Source organism: Lithobates pipiens, unplaced genomic scaffold, assembly GCF_037356315.1.
Source record: "Lithobates pipiens isolate NorthernLeopardFrog02 unplaced genomic scaffold, aLitPip1_a1.2 Scaffold_16, whole genome shotgun sequence".
Lineage (NCBI taxonomy): Eukaryota > Metazoa > Chordata > Amphibia > Anura > Ranidae > Lithobates > Lithobates pipiens.
Window position 1 is genome coordinate 192,246,822 of NW_027507748.1, and position 20,917 is coordinate 192,267,738.

The following is a 20,917-nucleotide window of genomic DNA, read 5'->3' on the forward strand; positions in this document are numbered from 1 at the left end:
TTCAGTTGGTTACTAGCTGTATGTGTATTTTTATAATAGAAGAACAAGTCACTGTAAAGCACTATGTTTAGTAATTGTGGCTTTTAATGATGCTGAACCAAATTTCATGTAGGCAGTCATGCTTGTAGTTTAAACTTTAAACTCATACATCATAATAAATGTCAATGTGTATTAAAGCTACAGACGATTTCCTCTTATTTTCCCAGTGAAAGTGCTAATAAAGTATGACTGTTATTCAGAGAAATTGTATAGAATATGCTAATACCGTATGATTGTTTACTAAGTTGTATACCACCTTTTCTTTCAGATAAAGAAAAAAGATAGGAAAACATAATACATTTTATACCAGTACAGGAAGAGAAATATAGAATGGATGCATATTTTTTTTTTATACTAGTCTCCTTTTAGAACTAAAAAGTTACCATACATATAATGAATCTCTCATACAGTAGCATATACACACTTATACATTTAGTTAGATGTCCATTGTATGTGTCTTGAGGCTCAGGTACAAAGTATAGGCATTAGGCATAAAGTTTGGATTACATATGGATGGACACTTTCAATTCCACGATATAAAATAGAAATGCAAAATACTGATACATGTCTACATATAGCTAATGCTATGATATTATATATTTATTTTGTATACACTTATATAAACATATTACCATACAGTATGCCAACAAAATACATGTAAAAGCAACTGCTGCATTACAGTGGAACTCCAGGCAAGGATCTAGATTCAAGTTAAATATACATACATATTTACTGTTTTACCTGTAATGAAATGTAATTTCATGTTTACTGTATATTGCTTCTTGATTTGTATGAATTTATAGAAGAATATGATTCTTATACATTTTGCAGATATAGGTGTTGATTTACTAAGGGGAAATAAACCTTGCACTCTGTAATTGCTCCAGAGGTTAGAAAAATGAGAGGACATTCTGCAAGCTTCCATTATCCAATCATGTGCAAGCAAAAATGCATTTCTTTTATTTTCCATGCATATGATTGGGTATTCTTTGTAAAGTTATGCTTTAGCCCATTTACTAAGCTCTGTAGCAACTGCACTTGCAATGTGCACAGTCTACATACCTTTAGTAAATCAAACCCATAGTTGAGGGCTTTTGATTTCACCATGGTGTGTTTTGGGGAATTTGTGTATTAATAAAGTGTATATGCTATATTTCAATAGATACAGCAGCCTCATCCTCCCTTTCTTCATTCTTTAAATTTTACGTGTTAGGCCCCTTTCACACGGGGCGATCCGTAATGATCCACCCCGTGATGATCCACTTGCTCAGCGGGGATCGCTGCGTTTATCCCCGCTGAGCCGGCGAAAGACAGAGCGGTCCCTGCACACTGTGCTCTCCTCTATGGGGGATCGAATGAACATGGACCATCTGTCCGTGTTCATCCGATCCGCTCTGCAGACGGATAGAAAAATAGGATTTTCCTCCATCTGCAGAATCGGACCATAGCGGAGACGGACGATATCGGGTGTCTGTGGATGTCATCCGCAGACACCCGCTATCCCATAGGAATGCATGTATGTCCTTATTTCATCCACAAACGGATGGATGAAATACGGACATATGGTCCGCATGTGTGAAAAGGGCCTTATGCGTAGAATGTTTTGGCAGTTTGTTGTGCTCTAATTAGGCTCTGAACTCTGCATCACTCAGTACTGATCTCTGAACTCTGCATCACTTAGTACTGATCTCTTAACTCTGCATCACTTACTACTGATCTCTGAACTCTGCAGTACTTCTACTGACCTGTGAACTCTGCCTCACTTACTATTGACCTGTGAACACTGCATCACTTAATACTGACCTGTGAACCTTGCATCACTTACTACGGACCTGTGCACTTTGCATCACTTACTACGGACCTGTGAACCTTGCTTCACTTACTATGGACATGTGAACTCTGCATCACTTACTACTGACCTGTGAACTCTGCATCACTTACTACTGACCTCTGAACTTTGCATCACTTCTACTGACCTGTGAACTCTGCATCCCTTACTACTGATCTCTTAACTCTGCATCACTTACTACTGATCTCTGAACTCTGCAGTACTTCTACTGACCTGTGAACTCTGCCTCACTTACTATTGACCTGTGGACTCTGCATCACTTAATACTGACCTGTGAACCTTGCATCACTTACTACGGACCTGTGAATCTTGCATCACTTACTACGGACCTGTGCACTTTGCATCACTTACTTCTGACCTGTGAACCTTGCTTCACTTACTACGGACATGTGAACCTTGCTTCACTTACTATGGACCTGTGAACTCTGCATCACTTACTACTGACCTCTGAACTTTGCATCACTTCTACTGACCTATGAACTCTGCATCACTTACTACTGACCTCTACTTCATCTACTACTGACCTGTGTACTCTACATCACTTACTACTGACCTCTGCTTCAACTACTACTGACCTGTGTACTTGGCATCACTTACTATTGACCTGAGAGCTCTGCCTCACTTACTACTATGGATGACCCGAACACCCCCTGGTTCGGTTCGCACCAGAACCTTCGAACTGACTGAAAATTCTTACGAACTTTAGAACCCTATTACAGTCTACGGGAAATCAAAAGTGCTAATTTTAAAGGCTAATATGCATGATATGCAACAGACAACACCAGCAATAAGGGGTATTTTCAGATGTATATTGTGCTGGAGGCACACAACACCCACTAACTCCTGCAGATGCCTGTATTAGAGAACACCAGCAATAAAGGGTAGATACAGGTGTATACTGTGCTGGAGGCACACAACACCACTTTAACATTAAAATGCCTGAGAAAAGAACACACTGTCCCTGCCTATCTAGCTCTTTCCCTGCACGCCGGAAAACACTACACAAGGCCGCCGTGCTGGCGGCCTTACATAGTGTGGGGCATGTACTAAACCCCCTGAGCTATAGCATGCGGGGTCACAGTGCATGCTTGGCCAATCATGAGCCAGCAATGCACTGCGATGGCGTAGTGCATTGTGGGCCATTCGTGCCACACGAATTTGGTGCGAACGGTCCACAAAGTTCTGAATTTGCCAAACAGATGAACGGCCAATGTTCGAGTCGAACATGCGTTCGAATCGAACGCGAGCTCATCCCCACTTACTACTGACCTGTGAACTCTGTGTCACTTACTATTGTAGTCCTGCCATCTGCTTCCTTCTTAGCCACCACCAATATTCAGCGTAATAAAAATCACACCCAATTTTTGCCATGGCAAGGCATCTGATGTATTTTTCTCAAAACAGGTTCTCTATTTCCTAAAACTGTTCTGTTCATTAATATGTGTTGATAATAGGAGAAATAATGTAACAAAAAAAAAACTTGTGTTACTGTTACTACAGCTCGTCAATGTACAGGTATTTGTTCACATTTTTTGTATACTGTAACATTTATTTATTCCATTTTTTTCAGTCTATCCCCTGCAGAGCTCTGCTAAATTTCTTTGTGCACAAACCTCATAAAAACAAATAAAACATAATGATTGAACCATTTAAAATGTAGAACCCAAGTGAAAACAGTCATGCTTCTAGAATAATATATACTGTAGAGGAAGCACATCTGTGACAATTCAAAGTGATCAGAGTCAAGGACCTGACTGAATTTTGAAGATGCTCAAGGCATCCCAGAAGGTTCGCTTAACCTTCATATAAAAGGTGACCTTTTTCACCAATGTTTTTTTATTTTATTTTAATCTGACTACTTTCATAAACAGATTCTGCCATTAAAAAATATACAGTATATTTCTGAATTTTCAGGGCAGCAGTTAGAAATCGCGGGCGCTATACAGCCTGCCTGACAGCATGCCCCCCCCCCTTGCAAATTTAATTTTTATTTTTATTTTATAATGCTGTTGGGTGGGGGGTATGGGTTTGGATGAAATATCAGGGGTCTAAACAGACCCCTAACATCTCAATCTTGAAACAGAGAAAGGAAATGAAGACACAGAGGGGTTGATTTACTAAAGGCAAATAGACTGTGCGCTTTGACAAAAAGTGCAGTTGCACTCTGCAAGTTCAGTTGCTCCATAGCTCAGTAAATGAGGTAAATCTTTACATTGCAAAGAGTACCTAATCACATGCAAGGGAAAAAAAAATAAAAAATTTTTGCTTGCACGCGATTAGATGATGGAAGTCAGCAGAGCTTCTACTTATTTACTAAGCCCTGGAGCAACTGCACTTTACAAAGTGCATTGTCTATTTGCCTTTAGGAAATCAGCCCCAGATTCTTCAATTCTTTTCTCTGTAGCCTCACCTGCATTGAAGATGAATGAATAGGAGGCAGAAGCTTCTGTTTATCCATAAACTGAAGCATAGTAAACATGGTTTTCTATGCTCAGTTATAAATAGACACAGGAGCGATCCGTACTGATTGCTCACTGTGTCCAATTCAGAAAAAGAAGGAGCTGTTAAATGACATAGTTACTGGCCCCTTCCCCCACTCTCTATCTGTCTGTGTGCCTATAGCAGCTGATGGGAGAGGGAAGCCGTTGGGCCTGAGCACGTGCACTGGGGTTTTTGGCCTTGGACACACAAGGGGGAGTCAGATGTTGGCAGCACAAGAATGGGAATTGGTGCAGCAGCAAGGAGGACAATTACAGAACAATTGCACTGTCTGTGTCTCTCCCTTCAGCAGCTGAAAGAGGGGGAGAAAACAGCTTTCACCTGCTGGAGGGAGAGACCCAGACACAGTGCATTGTTCTGTAATGGTCCTCTCATCCTGCCACACCAATCCCCCTGCTGTCTGGGCCCCCCTTTGTGCTCAGACCCCCTACAGGAGACCTGGTGGTCCCCTTTTTTCAGTATCCCTGTGCACATGCATCACTCCCAATTTATATTGGCACATCACTATGAAGGGCAGCTTCACTGGACAACCTCATTGGTCAATAGGAATGCTACAGCAGTGTAGATGATGCATCTTGTCCCAGGCAGCTTCCCCTCCTGCCCCCACCACTGATAATCAATCAATAGCAATCCTCACATAATTCTCAATTGCTGACATTTTAGAGGGTGGAAAACACCATTGGGTAAAAATAGAAATCTATTTTAAGTGAATCCTCAAAAAACACCAAAATACACATAATACAAGGGGGTTAAAGCACAGAGAGTCCTTTTATTAACTGGCCTGAACTATACAGTAGAAAAGGAGATATATCTGTGCTCAGGTACTAAATGGCTTCCATATACACATCGTACGAGATACTAAAGAGGCATAATCTTATTTTTAACCCTTCCATATTCATAGGAAACTTTGAATTAAAATTAAAATTAGGGATTTGCAGTTCACATCTATTGCAATACATGTTCAAACTGGATATGTCCTACATGCACTCTGCATCAGTGGCGGCTGGTGGGTTCTTCTTTGGGGGGGGTGGCAAACAAACAACACCCCACCCGGTGGCATGGCACTGACAGCACCCCCCACGGGCAATCCGGTGCTTACCCGCTCCTGTGGCAGGGCTGGGGTGTCCTCTCCTCCTCTCCTGGAGTGCGGGCAGCAGCGGCTCCGGTGTCTGCTCCTCAAGCTTCCTCTGCCATGTGTCTCCTCTTCCACCAAACCGCTAGGCATCCAATAGGATCACCTGACACTTTGGCCAATTGGGAAACATGTCTCATGACCTGCCCCCTTGATTGGCGGGGAGGAATGTTAGTGTGAAAATAGCAAAAATGTATTTGCTATCGTCACACAACAGGGTGGCCCTAATCAGGTGTTTCAAAAAAACACCCACCCCGCATTGGAATCCATAGTCCAGTGCCATGATATGTAGATCAGGTGGCCAGACGCATGGATAGGGGAGGCGGCTCCCGTGCACCCTCTATGGATGGTCCGCCACTGCTCTGCATTGTGTTCTATTTGCTGTATCTGTCTATTTAGGTCTGTGTATCAAAACATAATCAATACCTAATGATTTTATGTCAAAATCACAATTATCCGCAAAAATAAAAATTTTAAAATGTACAGCTCTGTGGCAGGAGTAGGCAAACTTTTGAGCACAGAGTGAAATTGAGCGTGCCAATTTTATAACAAAAAAATGTTAACTTCACACTCTCAATCATGAAAAGCATTATTTTATAAAGTAAATGCTGTAAACTACTTGAGTAATAGTGAATAATTAACATCCTGCCCTCTCATGCCTTAGATCAGCCCCAAGTCATGTACCTTCAGTCCTCAGATCAGCCCCAATTCCTGCAGCTTCAGACCTCAGATCACTGTACCCCCTGCAAATCTGTCCCCCCCCCCCCCACTGTACCGCACTACTCATCTGTCCCCTCACTGTACTACCCTGCACATCTGCCCCACCTCTGTACCCCCTGCTCATCTGTGCCACCACTGTAACCCCCCTGCTCATCTGCCCCACCACTGTATCTCCCTGCACATCTGCTCCATCTCTGTACCCCCACGGCCTCTGTCTCATCACTGAACCAACTTCTCACCTTTCCTAACACTGAACCCATCTGCTCTTCTGCCCCACCACTGTTCCCCCTGCTCTTCTGTCTCACCACTGTAACCCCCTGCCCATCTGTTCCACCAATGTACATCCTTTCTCCTCTTCCCTGCCACTCTACCCCCTGCACATCTGCCCTACCTCTGTACTCCCCTGCTCTTCTGCCCCACCTCTGTACCCTCCTGCTCTTCTGCCCCACCTCTATACCCCCTGCTCTTCTACCCCACCTCTGTACCCCCTGCTCTTCTGTCCCACCTCTTTACCCCCTGCTATTATGCCCCCTGTACCCCCTGCTCTTCTGCCCCACCACTGTAACCCCCTGCTCATCTGTCCCACTAATGCACCTCCCTTTCACATCTGCCCCAACACTGAATCCTCCCACTTATCTTTTCTCCCACTGTAACTCCCTTCTCATCTGCCACAACACTGAACCCCCTGCTCATCTGTGCCACCACTGTAACCCCCTGCTCATCTGCCCCACCACTGTACCTCCCGCACATCTGTCTCACCTCTGTACCCCCCGCTCTTCTGCCCCACCACTGTATCCCTTTGCTCATCTGTCCCACCAATGTACCTCCTTTCTCCTCTGCCCTGCCACTGTACCCCCCTGCACAACTGCTCCACCTCTGCACCCCTGCTCTTTTGCCCCACCAGTATAACCCCCTGCTCATCTGTACTACCACTATAACCCCCTTCTCATCTGGCCCATCAATGAACCCCCCCCTCTCCTCTGTCCTACCACTGTATCCCCCTAATCATCTGGCAAAGCCCTGACCCCCTTGCTTCTCTGCCCCATCACTGTACCCACTTGCTCTTCCGCCCCACTGCTGAACCCCCTACTCATCTCTTCCACCACTGTACCCCATTCTCATCGCTTCCACCACTGTACCCCCTGTACATCTGCCCCACCATCGTACCCTCCTGCTCTTCTGTCCGAATGCTAAACCCCCCCTTCTCATCTGCCCCACCACTGTACCCTCCTACTCATCTGCTCCCCTGCTGTACCCTCTTTTTATCTATGATATGCGCGATATGCAGAGTGGTGAATGGAAGCAGAGATGAGACACATCTACCTGGCACACTCATCCCCACTAATCCACCTTTTGCATGTAGCCCACGTGCTTGTATGTGATGTCACATACAAGCATCTGGAATAGATGAGCAATGATGAACTAAGGTGAGGGGCATTTTTTTAAAGCAGTGGGCCTGTATGCAAGATTGAGCCCCTGCAGCAGAGAAAAAGTGAGGTGACAAGCGTCTCAGCAAGATCGGGTGTGATTTTCATTGCGCTAAATACTGGCTGTGGCTTAAAGGTACACACAGTTCAGGAGTTCAGTAGTAAGTGACGCAAAGTTCAGGGGTCAGGTGTAAATGATGCAAAGTTCAGAGGTTGGGAGTAGGTGATGTAGAGGTTGGTCATAGTAGATGATGCAGAGCTGAGGGGTCAGTAGTAAGTGACACAAACACATACATATATACATATACATATACATATATATATATATATATATATATATATATATATATATATATATATATATATATGTTTTTTTTTCAACAACGTTCCCAAAAGCTCAACAGTAATTACACAAACTGTCACCTGATTGTGGTTTTCACGATCACAATGAAATCCCTTCTTTCTGTGATTGGTAGTGGCAACCAAGCGAGTCATCTTCCTCCAGATGGTGGGTGGGGCTAGCAGGACTGTGATTGGCTTTGGCAGTGGCCAATCACAGTCCTCCTCCTCCTGGAAACAGGGACCACCCCCCTAGCAGAACCCAATCTCTTTCCCATCACAAGAGCTGAAGATCGCAGCTACAACAAAACTAGATAACCAATCAATGTTTCCCATTGTTTATAATGTATGGGGGCGCAGTGCCTCCCCCTCAGTGCAGGTGCGGCATAGGGAATTGTGAGATTGGAATGCATTAGCGTCTCACTGACACTTCCCTGTGTTGCTCTGCTGTTGGGGAGGGAGTCAGGTGCCGGCAAAAGAGGCTTTGCGTGCCGTTGCAGCACTAGTGCCGGGGGTTGCCTACCCCTGCTCTGTGGTATGCCATGACAAGGTAAAAATTCTGCATATTATATATAGTATATAGAATGCATTTTTTTTTTCTTTTTTTTTTTTACTATTTCTGAGAGAAGAAAGAAAAGCTGTTTTTCCAATCATTACTGCTCACATTGTAAAGTGTTAGTCACAGCTTAATAATGGTATTGTAAAACCAGAGATTTAATTTATTTTATTGCACAGTGAATATTCTGCATTATATCACTCATCCCACCTTGTCAATTATTCAATCCACTGAATCAGTTTTACAAGACTGTTAAATTATTGTAATAACATACCTACTCTTTTCTATTATGTACTTCCTTTATCCTTCATCAGTCACACCACATCACATAAGTGAGTCTGCTGTGCGGCGGCTGCACATGTAGTGGTCAAACTTTAGAGAATGCAAGAATGGCAGAAACACGCTCCTTGTTGGTTAAGGAAAACCTGTCACCAACTTATGAAATACAAGTAGAAGCACAGAAAAGTTAAGTAACTTAAATGCTTACTTGTAGCATTTTTACTTTCCATAAATTATTGTGTAACTGCTGAGGAGGAGCAAAGGGGTGCGATAGCTCTGAGTCTGCTGGGGCTAGTGACTTTGCACTTAAGATGGTGGCGCCCTGCAGCAGTCTCTGGGCTTTTGAATTGTATATGACTCTAAAGGACTTTGTTTATACAGTATATCAAGTAAACGACAGCCGTGTGCAATATACTTTGCATTTAAGGCTGGGTTCACACTGCTGCGGCTACGAGAACCGGATGTGATTCGTACCGCACTGCAGTGCAAATCACATCCGATCTCTGTGCGATGCGAGTTCAGCCATACATATAGTATGGCTGAATTCGCATCACACCCGCCCCAAACTTGCACAGGACCCTTTTTTTGGTCCGCAGCAGAATCAGATGGCATGGGTGTTCACACCATGCAATCCGATTCCTGTCCTAGTTTGCAGATCGCACTGCGATATGTGAACTGATCTGGGGGTGTCATTAACATTTCACTGACACTCCCAGCAGTTCGCATAGGGCAGTGTGAACTGCCGCCGGGAGGCATGCGATGCGGGAACCCGCCGCAGATTCGCGGCGTTCCCGCATCGCTGAAGTGTGAACCCAGCCTAATGGGTTTTTCTTGAATAGGGTAGTGAGCTATGAATTCTTGCCAACCCTTCTCTATAAAGCAAACGGGCACTTTGCTGATGAGGGGTAAAACAACAGTTTTTCTCTGTTGAAGTCTCATCCGCAGCCTATAATTACTTTCCTTCTTTCCTTTGCTCCCATGGTGCTTCATTCAGCTTCCAGGAGTGGCCCCTTTTTCTCCCAGACACTCCATTCATCCATGGAGAAAAGTAGCCATGTGCATGTGACAGCACTGGGCCATTCATTCATTACAATTCTGTTACATGAGATAAAGGGAAGTGAGCCCCATGCTCCTGTATACCAGGAAGTACTGTGTATAAAGGCCTTGAACATGAAAGAAAAGCCTCAAGTTCACTTCACTGCACCACTCCCCAACTGCTGCCGCATTCAGCCTCTAGGAGTGAAGAAAATATATCAACTTAATATCTGAATAAAACAAGTATGTATCGCTGGATAGGGGGCATTAAAGCAGAATTTTTTTTTTTTTTTTTAAAAGAAGCACTATCAGGAAGTTTTTTTTCTGCAGAAGAGACATGTCTCTTCTCCAATAAAAGCTTCTCACCTTCCTTGAGTCACTGCTCGGAGTCTGCTTGGGTTATTGAGATCATATTCAAGATGGTGGCACCCTTCAGAAGTATCATTGCTTTTGGATCTCTACACAAACAAGTCTTTTACAGGTAAATAACATATATAAAATATGTTACCTGCACATATAATCTTAGGGGAAAATTGTTGTTGAAATGAATAGTCAAGTGACAGGGTCTCTTTAAAGCAGAAACTGCACAAGCTTCTCCCTTCAAGGACATGGTTAGAGGTGAGCCCTGGGTAACCAGCACCTGAAGTAGAGTGGGGTCACTAATTATTATTATTTATTTTTTTACATGTTGCAATGCAACTCACCCTTGGCACTAAGTTACAACCTTCTGTTGCTCAATATTGAGAGGTCCAATGCTGTTCCAAGATGCATGCCATTGGGAGAATCATAGGCATCTGGTATGACCACAGCCAGTTAGTAATCCTTCTTCCGTAGCACAGGTAAAAAGCTACTTTTCTCACTCTTGCTCAGACTACTGCCATTCATAATGTCATTGTGGATAAACCTTGTGGATGGAACTTCTCTGTCAGCTCCCATCTTCTTAGAACATCTGATATCAGCCTTAGTGATACCAGGGTACCAAAGCCAGGGAAGCCACACTGCTGGGTTGGTGTATCACAATAAGCAATGTGATCTGCAACACTGCTGGAGTCTGATCTGCGTCTGCTGGCTATCAGATAAAGGGCTCCACAAACAGAGAAACAGAATCCTTTCCTGCACAAAGGGTTTGTTAATTCCAAGGAAGCCTCGCCATTTCTCTGTTACTGCTTTGTTGAGCAGGCTAGAAAGTGTTTTTTTTTTTGCTGCTTTAAATTTGATATGGCTCTAAAGGACTTTGCTAGACAGTATATCAAGTAAAAGTCAATAATGTGCGATACACATTGCATTTTGTGAGTTCTTCTTCACCCCGAACAGGGAAATGAGATTTGATAGAAAAGTCTTGGCCCTTCTACATAAAACAAACATGTGCTTTGCCAATGTGAGGAAAAACAACTGTTTTGTACTTCCCTTTGTACACTTGCTGCTCCGATCAGCCACATGGAATGGCCCTTTTTTCATCCAGGCACCAGGAACAAGAAAAGCCCTGTGTATGTGCCAGCACTGGGCCATGCACAGGTTTCAAGCGCTGTCATATGAGATGAAGGGGAGTAAGTCACACGTTCTTCTCATTGGTGGCCTTTTCATTCGGGGCGCTGACCCCCATCCTTGCATCCGGCCCCTTGATCTACATACAGGGCACGAACTATGGATTCCAATAAGGGATGTGTGTTTTCTTGAAGCACAAGCCTCTGGCTCTAATAGGCTTCAAAGAAGGGTGGGCTCGGGGCACAGTGATCTGATACCACGTTGATCCCACCCAGTTGTGTGATGATAGCGAATTAATATTTGCTATTTTCACACTAAATCTCCTCCTGCCAATCAGGAAGCGGTCGTGAGAACCGTTTTCCGATTGACCAAAATGTCACACGATCCTATTGGACACCTAGTGCCTAGGAGGGGGAGAGAGGAGATGCACCACGAAAACCGCCATGCTGGAGGAGAGGACACCGAAGCCACTTCCCACAGCCTACCACTTAGATGGGACCTGCTGTTCTGGAAGACACCAGAGTCAGTGCCCGCAGCCCATCACCTGCCACCTAGATGGGGTAAGTGCCAGACTGACTGGCAGACAGCGAGTGTGTGTGTGCCGCCCCCTCAAATAGAGGAAAAAAAAAACAGCCGCCAATGGTTCTATACCAGGAAGTACTGGGTATAGAGGCTTTGAACAGGAGAGAAAAGCAGCATGTTCCCTTTAATGCCCCCCTCCCCAACAGTACATTCTTTTCTTCATTCCCTGCTGCTGCTTTCAGTATCGAAGAAAATTTCTATGCAGGAGAATTAAATAATGTGAGTATGTACTGCTGGAAAGGGGGGCACTAAAATGGAATTTGGCTAGCAGGAAGGTTTTTATCGCAGAAGAGCCTTACTATGGGGTTCATTTACTAAAGGCGAAAAGGCTGTTGTAAGGAAAAGTAAGGAAAAGTTCATTTTGCAAGCGAAAATTTCCTCGAGCTTTGTGAATGAGGTGAAAATTCACTTTTCAAAGAATACCCAATCATGTTTAAGGAAAATAAAAACAACAGTATTTTTGCATGCCTTTATTAAATCAAATCCATTACTTCTTCTGCAATAAAAGCATCTCACCTTCTTTAGAATGCAAATGTGCAGCTGAGAGTACATTCGCAAAATGATGAGAATCAGCTCCCTTGTAAATGCCCAGAAGTTATGTCATTCTGGGTTGGCCGATCGAAATGGTGCCATACCAAGACCAGAAGAAGAAGTCAGTGCTGGTACGAGAGATCAGGGACATCACATTGTTGAAGGGGAGGTGAGCATTGCGGACTTTAAGTGGCTTGTCTTAGCATGGTAGCACTAGTTTGCTTTAAAAGGTTACCTCACCATTACAGAAAAAATGTAAAGGTGAACTAACTCCACCCTCCTGGCCCCTACTATACTTACCCTTCTGGGTTACTGAGCTGTCAACACCCCTGCAGCTGGTCCAGTGGTCCAGGGAATTTAAATCCCCACTCTTCTCCCTTTTCTCTTATGCAGTGCTTCTGGGGCGACCAAGAACAATGCACTGTGACAGCACTGGACAATCAGAATCCATCTTATCTGTCCAGGAAGCGCTACTAGGGAGAAGAGCGGGGACTTCAAATGCTTGGACCACTGGATGGACTGCTGGGGGTGCTGACTGCTCAGCATCCCTGGAGGTAAGTACAGTGGGGACTGAGAGGGGTGGGGAGAGTATCCAGTGTTACTTCACCTTTATATAATTCTGTGAAGGTGAATTAAAAAAGTTCAAGAACTAGACAGGGATTACTGTATTTAATAAAGCAGATTGGATGGGAGTGGGGGAGAATCTAGTTGGGAAGAGATGCCCCACTAAAAAAATAAAAAATAACTGGAGAGATCCACTAGAATTATTCAATACTTGAAAAAGTATTTATACCCCTTTTCAAGTCTTGTCACAGATTCTCAATTGGATTTAGGCCTCGTCTTTAATTGGGTCTTTCTATCACATGAATATGCTTTGATTTAACCATTCCATTGTAGCTCTTACTGTATGTTTAGCGTCGTTGTCCTGCTGGAAGGTGAACCTCTGCCCGGGCTCAAGTCTATTGCGGACACTAACAGGTTTTCTTCTAAGATTTCCTTGTATTTGGCTTCCCTGTCCCTGCTAAAGAAAAGCACCCCCACAACATGATGCTGCCACCACCATGTTTCACAGTGAGGATTGGGGTGTTTAGGATGATGTGCAGTGTTAGTTTTCCGCCACACATATCATTTTGCTTTTGGGCCAAAAAGTTCAATTTTGGTCTCATCTGAGCAGAACATCTTCTTCCACATGTTTACTGTGTCCCCCACATGGCTTCTCCCAAACTGCAAACCGGACTTCTTGTGGCTTTCTTTCAACAATGGCTTTCTTCTTGCCACTTTTTCATAAAGGCCAGGTTAGCGAAGTGCACGACTATCAGTTGTCCTGTGAACAGATTTTCCCACCTGAGCTGTGGATCTCTGCAGCTTCTCCAGAGTTACTAAAGCTGCTACTCTGTTTACTGCTCTCCTCATCTGGCCTATCAGTTTAGGTGAATGGCCATGTCTTGGTAAGTTTGCAGTTATGCCATACTCTTTCCATTTTCGGAAGTGATGGATTGAACAGTGCCCCATGAGATGTTCAAAGCTTGGGATATTTTTTATAACCTAACTCTGCTTTAAACTTCTCCACTTTATCCCTGGCCTCTCTTGTGTGTTCCTTGGCCTTCGTGATGTTGTTTGTTCACTACGGTTATCTAACAAACCTATGAGGGCTTCACAGAACAGCTGTATTTATACTGAGATTAAATTACACACTGGTGGACTCTATTTACTAATCAGGTGACTTCTGAAGGGAAATGGCTCAGCTAGATTTTTGTTAGGGGTATCAGAGTAAAGGAGGCTGAATATAAATGCATGCCACACTTTTCGGATATTTAATTGTAAAAAATTTGGAAAACCATTTATCATTTTCCTTCCACTTCACAATTATGTGCCACTTTTGTGTTGGTCTATGACATAATTTCCCCAAAAAATAAATTTACGTTTTTGGTCGTAACATGACAAAATGTGGAAAATTTTCAAGGGGCATGGAAAATTTTCAAGGGGCGTGAATACTTTTTCAGGGCACTGTATATTATGACGAATATTAATACATGGTAAAGTGTTAAAATTCCAGCTTTGGGCGCCCCCTTCCCTCGAAGGATGATACACTGTGCGACATAGCAAAAGCTGACTATCTAAGCATGCTGTCTATACTTATGTCTGCAGTGGTATCACAACGGCAGAAGTAATCAAATCAACTAGACAGAGCACTCTGTGCTAAGTAGCAGAAACTAAAGAGAATATTCAGCCATAATACAGTCTGATGGGAGAATATCTGTTAACAATGAATAATGCACAATGACTTATTTAACTTAACTCTCAATGACGCAAGGTCACTTGCACTAACAATCATTTATCAATTTCGATTTTACAAAAGTAGACAACGCCTGCCTCTTGACATATGTGTCTTACATACTCCATTTTTTGCCTTATGAAATAGACCAGTTTGAAAGAAACGTTACACAGTAAAGATGAAGATTATCATTGCTCATTTCCAGAAATTGCACCTTAAAATATTCTTTGAACAGCGATAGAGAAAACAGTACACAACCTCTACACAAAAAGGTAATGTCTTTTTTACTCATCCTGCAAAGACCACAACATTTTCTTGTCTGACTTCCAAATGCAAATTGCATTTCTTCATGATTATAGTATATTTCCAAATTATCCCCTCTACTTCATAGCCTCCAGTCAAAATAAAATAGCTCCTGTCAAATTATCTGTCTCAGAAACTGCATGATAAATGATGACTTTCTTTGTTCTCTTTCAGTGGACACTTGAAGCATTATTATCTTCTGTACCCCAGGGGCACACGGTATTATAGCTGCCGTATGAAAGGCCTTGGAGGAAAAAATCTTATTCCCCTGTATGTTTGTTGGAAATAGGAAGAGATTTTTCTACCCATATCCCCTTTAGCAATGCAGAACTAGCAATCTGTAATACAACAAAGCCAAAATGCCATGTAAACAGCACATATAGATAAACCCAAAATGGCAATGTGGTTAACTGAAATTTGTTGTGATATTTATACATTTTTAAATTGATCGTTTTATTAAAAAACTTCCTCTAATAGCCTACCATATTTTTTTTTTACAACTAGACATCGATTTTTCAGTTCACTATAGCATTACTGCACAGATGAATTAACAACAGACATGTTCTAATTATATCACATATGCTATTTTATTGTTTCTTGAGGTTTCTAAGTCAATTTACAAAGATTATCAAATGGCTTATCACTCCTTAAAACATGACTAGCTTCAGGCTGGGTACAACTGAGAATTTTAAATAAGGTGCTTGCTGAGGAGAAAAGGAAAAGGACCCGTTTAGGGTGGTGATAAATGAACCCAGCAAAAAATAAAATACTTAATGTACAAATAAAGCTTTCAGTGGAAAAAAGCTTCTTGGAGGGAAAAAAACAAAGTTTGTGTTCATAGTCATAAAGTGAATATTTTCAGGTGAAAATCATAATGCAATAAAGTATTGAATAGCATAAAAATAATGTCCAACTTTGAAAGAAACAGGTATGCTTAGGTTGCAATATAGTTGTTGTTTGGTCTAACAGGATGGATGGGAGACATATGGTTGACATGCTTTAGACAATTTCAGTTTTGGCTTTTCCTGGTGGAAATGATTGGACATGGCTTTCTACTGAGATCTCTCATCTCTTATGATCTCTGAAGCTGCCTATACACATGAGATCATCTACCTATCTTGAAGTGTACCTTCAGTGAATGTCTTGATATGATGTAATGTAGTAAATACAGTTGGGGAGGGACACATTTGAATATTTGCAGCATGATAAAAGATGCAAAGAACACTTGCAATATTTTTCACTGCTAATTACACAACATTCACATGAATTCATTTAAAAATTAAAAGTGCATTTTTTCCAGTAGGCTCAACAGCACCTTGCCTCACTTGCACAGATTGCCTTGGGCAATCTCATCATATACGTGGCTTGAGTACAGGCTAATTACAAGGATGAATTCTAAACAAATAAAAGAGCCAGGTGAAGCCACTATTGAGGAATGTTTCTGTTTGCTCCTGATGATGAACCCATAATAGTATCCAAACGTAGTGCAAGTATTTTTTGTCTTTTTAACACTGTAACTAGCAGTTAGGAAAGCCTCAAAGTTTTTAATTACCTGACCTCAGTGTTTCAAGTTTTGTTAGCTTTCGGTACAGTTTTTCATCTGAAAAGTTTTTCACCTTTGACCAGCTTTTGAGAAAAGTTTTGGTCATTTTTGGTTAGTCAAGGACATCTTTTTTTCTGAATTATACCCAATCCCACCTAAATCTAGGCTTGGGCACTTCTGGGAAATTATACCTAACAATCCTGCCTAACTCTAGTCTTGGTCACTCCTTGGAAATTATATTTTACAGTCCTGTCTGACTCTAAGCTTGGGCACGTTTTGGAAATTATACACAACATTTCTGCTTGACTCTAGTCTTGGGCCCTTTTTGGAAATTAAATGTAACAATCCTGCCTAACTCAAGTATTGGGTTAGGCAATCCTGCCTAACTCAACTTCTTGGAAATTATACCCCACAATCCTGCCTGACTCTAAGCTTGGGACTGTGTGGGCAATTATACCTAACAATACTGTCTGACTCTAGTTTTGGGCACTTTTTGGAAGTTACACCCAACAATCCTGCTTGACTCAAGGCTTTGGTATTTCTTAAAAAATGTACCCTACGATCCTGGCTGACTCTAGGCTTGGACATTTCTTTAAAATTATACCCACAGTCCTGCCTGACTCTGTCTCATCAATAACTGGATCTATAAAATTAAAGACTTCACTAAGCCATTAATTAAATAAAAATAAAATCTCACAACACTATTATTTACTACAGTGTTAATTATCACAAGACAATTTGTTAGTTTGCAAAAGCTCAGTGTTGCGGGCAACATATTTTCTACATTATTTCTAGATTATGTAGTGCTATATATAAATGTTTAAAACCAATCACTCCTTTGCTATTGTAAATTATTCTGATTAATAATTATGAAAATAAAATTAGGATTCATGTAATATTTAAAACAGAAAATTATAAAGCTTTTGTTGTTATAACATATACCAGTGTTAATATTATAAATAATAATGAATATTATTTTTTTATTATTTTATTAACATATTACAGTAAGACATGCTTAATGACAGATGCAAGAAAACACAACTTAGATAAGAATAGCCTTAAGTAAAGGTATCTGGGCTATTGAATGCAAAATGACTCAGGTATACAGTGCTGGTCCTTTCTTGCTGAGTGACTATAGAAAGAACCATACACTGAAAAGAAGCCATCTGTTCTAAGAGACAATACAGAGGAGCCAGCTGCCTAGAAAGATGAGTTCATTTCCTTCCTTCCCTGATAAATACTCTGACAAGGAATCAGTATTACCGGCACAAGATAGTAAGGTAAATGATCTTACCAGTTTTATCTCGGAATATTCAATAAATGGGCCAGAGCTGATAGTTTTCTTCAAGTGAAATACTAAGAGTCTGCTTTTACTTGTCGTTGTCATCTAGTTCATCTCCACTAGTTCCTCTCCCATTCAACCAACAAAGACACTGTCCCTAATCCCTTGCTAGGAAACCGGAGTACACACTGGCACACCAAAAGACTTGAGCAGACAAACAAGTCTCTGGGGCCTGTCCCAGTATCTGCTCAATGTATTCATCCATTAGGACATGTAAATCCATTAAATGCAAAGGAAGAGAGAACCTACAGTATGTGTGTGGAATAAACATTAAACAACCACTGTGTCCCAAGGGAACTTTGTCTATATGTACATACCGAATATATATATATATATATATATATATATATATATATATATATATATGTGTGTATATATATATATATATATGTATATATAGATAGATAGATAGATAGATAGATAGATAGATAGATAGATAGATAGATAGATCTCTCTCTCTCTCTCTCTCTCTCTCTCTCTATATATATATATATATATACATAGATAGATAGATAGATAGATAGATAGATAGATAGATAGATAGATAGATAGATAAATAGATAGAGTATATCTCACACATTCATACATTTAGAATATTATGTATTTTTTTAAAATCAGAAAATACTCTTGAATCTTGTTGTTTCCTCTCAGTGCTGCTGATCACCTGCAGACTCTTCGCAGCCACTTCCCACATACATGCAGTCTCTGTCAGTCAGTTCTTTGGGGATGATTCCTAATGGTGACAATGGGCACAACATGTCTGTGCAATTTGTTCATTGCGGTCACTTGTAGTCTCTGCTGAAACTCTGCAGAGAATAGGCCAGAGCATTGTTCTCTAATAACAGACAAGATGTTTGAATAAGGGCTTTTGTGTTAGGACTACTAGGTATTCATTTTACAAAACTTACAGATTTAGAAAGATAGAAAATGACTAATGAAAGTACATTAACGTGTTAAGCTTTATGAGATTATTGCCATTGGGCATACATATAATTTAGTTTACTATAAATCGGGGGCTGCTGTTAGAAATCAGGCGGCCCCATACAGCCTACCTGCAAGCCCCCCCCCCACCCCCCCCCAAAACATCAAAACAATATTTTCACTAAAAATGCATTAAAATCACAAACACAACATAATTTATAAAATTCCTGTTAAATCTAAAAGATAAAACTGTACTGAGTTGATAAATAAGGCTGTTTGTGTGAATGATCTTGGGTCTCATTCAAATGGGTGCTGTGACCTGTACAGTGTAAATCAGTGTTTTTTTTTTATGTGGCTGGAGCTGTGCGTAGGCAGGCTATGTTATGCTATAGGGACTCAGCAGTTGTATGAACACAGCCACAGGCCCTAATTTGACAGGTATGTGGATGTAGGCGTACAGCCCCGAACATGGACAGTGTGCATTTGGGGCCACTCGACTGAACACCTGCCAAATTAGGACCTGCTGTTGTGTTTGTACTGTATAGCCGTTGCATCCTTATAGAGCAACAGGTGGCTCCAGCCGCACAAATAAACCACTCATTCACACTGTATGGGTCAGAAAACCTGTGTGAATGAGCCCTTAATTTTTAATTACTTGCAAACATTTTTATTATTATTATTTTTTTACAATTTTTTACATTATTATTTTTTTCACAACACTGTTGTGGGGGGGGGGGGGGGGCTTTGGTGGGAAATCAGGGATCTGGAGAGACCCCTGATGTCTCAATTTTGTATGTAGATTCTCCAGTTCCTTGCTCTGCAGCCCCAGCTGCCCTGGACAGTGAATGAACAGAAAGCACTGAAACTCCTGTTCATTCATAAACCAAGGCATAGTAAACACCGTTTACCGTTTTTATGCTTTCGTTATGAATGAACACAGTGAGCGATCACTTATTGGGGTTTATTTACTAAAACTAGAGAATGCTAAATCTGCGAAGAAACCATTCAGCTTGCAGTTTTTTTTTTGTGAAAGCCTAAATGAACAAACTGAAGTTAGAATCTGATTGGCTACCATGAACAGCTGCACCAGATTTTGCACTCTCCAGTTATGGCATATCAACCCCAATGAATGATCGCTCACTATGTTCATTTACTGAGTAAGGCTTCATAAGGACTGTTATTATTATATGTAGCCAATAAAGAATTGTTGCACTGGATGTTACCGAGTAGCTGGCTTCATTGTATCAGAAGATTTTGCACTCTCCTGTTTTAGTAAATCAACCCCATTGTGTTAATTCAGGAAAGGAAAGGGCCAGTAAATATGACAACGTTTATACAATGCTGTGAAAAAGTATTGGCCCCTTTCTGATTTTTAATTTTTTTGCATATTTGTCTCACTTAAATGATTTAGATCATCAAACTAATTTTATTAATACACAAAGATAACCTGAGTAAATACAAAATGTAGTTTTTAAATGATGGTTTCATTTATTAAGACAAGCTGTCCAAACCTGCCTGGCTTTATGTGAAAAGTAATTCCACCCTAAACCTAATAACTGGTTGTGCCACCCTTAGTGGCAACAACTGCAATAAATTTTGCTTTGTTTAAACCAACCCTGCTGTTGTGTTTTGGATCACTGTCCTGGTGCATAACCCAAGTGCACTTGAGCTTGAGGTCACAAACTGATGGCCCGGACATTCTCCTTTAGGATTTTCTGGTAGAACTCATGGCTCTATCAATTATGCTAAGTCTGGGTGAACAAATATCTGCACTAACTAAAACAAAAACAAAAACAACAGCAGACAGCACAGTTTGCTGATTCATCAAACATAAACAATAAAAAGTCCAAAGTGCAGTCGTCCAGGTCCCTAAGTTGCAAAGCAGCCCCAGAACATGACGCTACCACAAACTATGTCTGACTGTTGGTATGATATTCTTGTTATGAAATGCTGTATTAGTTTTATGCCAGGTAACAGACGCACACCTTCCAAAAATTAAATTCTTTGTCTCATCAGTCCACAGAATATTTGCCTAAAAGTCTTGGGGATAATCAAGATGT

The 20,917-nt window shown here is 41.4% G+C and overlaps 1 protein-coding gene across 2 annotated transcripts in view; it reads right to left on the reverse strand.

Annotated features, from left to right (window-relative positions):
* MID1 (midline 1) overlaps window positions 1-20,917 on the reverse strand; it is a 631,257-nt gene that overhangs the window by 421,678 nt on the left and 188,662 nt on the right. Inside the window, exon 1 of one of the 2 annotated variants that reach the window (XM_077480853.1) lies at window positions 17,889-18,013. The exons of the other annotated variant lie outside the window; for it this stretch is intronic. The gene's annotated coding sequence lies outside the window, so the exon portion shown is untranslated. Of the gene's footprint in view, window positions 1-17,888; window positions 18,014-20,917 lie in introns of those variants that run through there. 2 annotated transcript variants of the gene reach the window in all.